This window comes from Canis aureus, chromosome 1, assembly GCF_053574225.1.
Source record: "Canis aureus isolate CA01 chromosome 1, VMU_Caureus_v.1.0, whole genome shotgun sequence".
NCBI lineage: Eukaryota > Metazoa > Chordata > Mammalia > Carnivora > Canidae > Canis > Canis aureus.
This window is the reverse complement of record NC_135611.1, coordinates 101731534-101735034: the sequence shown is the minus strand read 5'-3', so window position 1 is coordinate 101735034 and position 3501 is coordinate 101731534.

The window sequence follows — 3501 nt, the reverse complement described above, 5'->3', positions numbered from 1 at the left end:
TATTTTAAAAAAGATTTTATTTATCTATTCATGAGAGACACAGAGAGAGAGCCAGGGACATAGGCAGAGGGAAAAGCAGGCTCCTTGCTGGGAACCCAATGTAGAACTCGATCCCAGGACCCCAGGATCAAGACCTGAGCTGAAGGCAGAAGCTCAACCACTGAGCCACCCAGGCATCCCTGTATATGTGTATCCAAACACAGATCAAAATTATGTAAACGCATATACAATTTTTTTTAAGATTTTACTTATTTATTCATGAGCGACACAGAGAGAGAGGTGGAGAAGCAGGCTCCATGCAGGGAGCCTGATATGGCGAGACTTGATCCTGGGACTCCAGGATCATGCTCCGAGCCGAAGGCAGGCCCTAAACTGCTAAGCCACTCAGGGATCCCCTGCATATACAATTTTTGTCAATTATACTTCACTAAAGCTGAAGGAAAAAAGAAACAAAGAAGCCAATTTCCGGTGCTGAGATGTTGCACATAAAACAAAGCCAGAGTGTGAGTAGAAGACAGGGCAGCAAGCAGTGCAGGTTCTTCTGCTTTGACTGGTCTGGAGGGCAGCCTAGGACTCTGCATTGTTAATCATCCACCTGCCCCCCCCACACACACACATTCTAATGCAGAAGTCTGCAACATGCTTTTTAAAAACTCTAGCTACACTGACAGGCATGGTGCCACATACTTTACAAGCAGCACCTATTACAACCCTCACCACAATCCAGGGCTCCAGGGAGAGAATTCTCCAGTTTTAGAAGAGGAAACGTAGTTTCAGGAAGGTGAAGTCACTTTCCCATGACCCTGTATTTTCATTTAATCCCCCCACGAATATTTACTGAGAACCATTAGTATGGCAGGCTGCGATTCTAACCCACCTACAGTCTAGAAAGTTCCATTCTCTGAATGCCTCCCAGCCTCCTCCCCATCTCGGCTCTGGCTGCAGTTTCCATGGTGATGGGCAGAGCCTACCTGCATCATTGTAGCCTGCTGAATTCTCTTAAGGACCAGCGCAGAGTAACAAATGCTGGAACAGTTGAGCTGGGGCAGGGGGAGGTTTGGGGGAGGACACAGCCCTGATGCACCTCCATCTGGGATTTGGGCACATCTTTTGGACACATCACAATGTAAAATGGGCACATTTAAAATGGTATCTTAGCAGAAGGGAGAAAAAACCTGGCTGTGTGTGCCATTGCAGACAGGAGTAGAAATCACAAGTTTCTGTTCTGTGGCAGCCACCAGTACTAATGATGTAAACAGCTTTTGTTCTTAACAATACTAATTAGTTACTTGACTGATCATTCATTCAACAAGTATTTATCCCGAGTTTTTCCAGGACCCAAAGTTAACAAATCGGATGAGATCCAGGTTTAGCCAAAGGAATAGCATCCGTGAATGACAGAAGAAAAAGGCTCCTCATATTGGAGGATCACACTCCCCAGCTCATCAGTGACCGAGTTTTCCTCCATGTCTTCCTGACTTTCAAGTATCAGCCCTCTTGCCAAATCTCTACTTGATATTTCAAGCACTCATCAAACAAATACATGTGGGGGGCCACGTGTGTGCATTTAATTGTCCTAAGTTCTGAAAATACAGGATAAACAAAATAGATAAGGTCTTTACTTTCATGGAACGTTCACCATCATGCAGGGATGCAGAAAGCAAATGAGTAAGAAATAAATTAGTGAGATTATTTCATACTCTAAAGCAGGTTCTAAAACTGTGCAAAGCCTCAAATGCACATCGCACATGAAATTTTAAATTTTCCAGGGGCCATGTTTATTTATTTTTAAAGATTTTATTTATTTATTTGACAGAGGGAGCGAGCACAAGCAAGGGTAGTGGCAGGCAGAGGTAGAGGGAGAAGCAGGTTCCACACGGAGCAGAGAGCCAATGTGGGGCTCTATCCTAACACCCCAGGACCATGACCAGAAAACAGATGCTTAACCGAATGAACCACACAGGCACCCCTCCAGGAGGCATATTTAAAAAGGTAAAAAGACACCAGTGAAATCAATCTTAACAGGTTTTACTCATCTAAATAGATTATATTTAACCCAATATATGCAAAATATTACCATTTACACCAAGGACACCAATGCGATAAAGTCATCTATGAGTTATCAATTTATTTTCACCAGATTTTCAAAATCTGGTGTTTACTTCACGAGTACAACATATCTCCATTGGGACTAGCCACATTTCAAGCACTCGGTAGTCACAAGCTTGCAGCTACCATATTGGAAGACACAGAACTAAACACTGCTGTGAGGGGATCCCTGGGTGGCTCAGCAGTTTAGCACCTACCTTTGGCCCAGGGCATGATCCTGGAGTCCCAGGATCTAGTCCTGTATCAGGCTCCCTGCATGGAGCCTGCTTCTCCCTCTGCCTGTGTCTCTCATGAGTAAATAAATAAAATTTTAATAAAGACCGCTGTGAGGAAAATTATAGTTCACAGATATTTATTGACCACCTGCTCTGTGCTGAGACTGAGATTTCACATCCACACATTGGGTGTCTTGAGGACCTGGAAAATTAAATTCCCTCCCTGCCCACCTCCCCTCCAGCTGTGGTTTCCGTGGCAACAGTCTCTGCCTAACATCAGCTAAACACCCTTGAGGGGAGCGGGAGCGAGAGATGGTTGACATCAGAATAGCCTGGGCTGGGGGTGGTGTGGCTGGGGGAGTGTGAAGCCCTGCAATCCCTACCCCACCCCACATCACTGGTCACTCAAGCCTTTAGTACTCATTAAGAGGTTTCTTTGGATGAGGTTTTTGCAGAAGAGGAAAGAAGAAAAGAGGAAAGAAAAAAAATGGCCAAGCAAGCTGCTGCTGAGAGACTCTTAAAGAAATTTCAGGTTTGCCATGAAGCTGCAGCTGTAGGTGCCAGCGACATACCATGACCTATTCTCACCACTTAACAGCATCTCATTCTTCCTTCCACACAAGTTGATTGAGTGCCTGGGGAACTGTGGGCACTTGAAAATAGTTGCAAAAAAACCCCTATTATAAGGAGTGAAAATAGGGCTGTGAAAGCTTCAAGGATCTTTCTTCCCAAGAAACACAAGTGTGGGGGTTCCATTTATCCTTGATTCAAAAGATGTTGGGCACCTGTTTTCTGGCGCCCATTAGTGCCCAAATGCTTCAAGAGACTAATAGTAATTTGAATAAAACCAAAGAATCAATCAGAACTCATAACCCAAATTACATTTCTTTCAAAATCAGTGGAAGGGGTGAAGGGGAGGGGGTTGTAAACAGAGCTTATTCTTAGCAGTGCATTCAGAAATTGATTGCTATTAATTTCAAGATGCTGCTATTATTAATCACAATTCAAAATCTTGAGACAGGTGCTTCCCAGTGGAACTGTGGAGGCCTGAGGAAATGCTCAATAAATTTGTGCCTCAAGAAGGGAAGCAGATGGCATGAGGGACAAAGAGTTGAACATCTGCTTGAGCAAATGTTTGCTTGTTTTGTCCATGACATTGTATAAACTGCTACTGTTT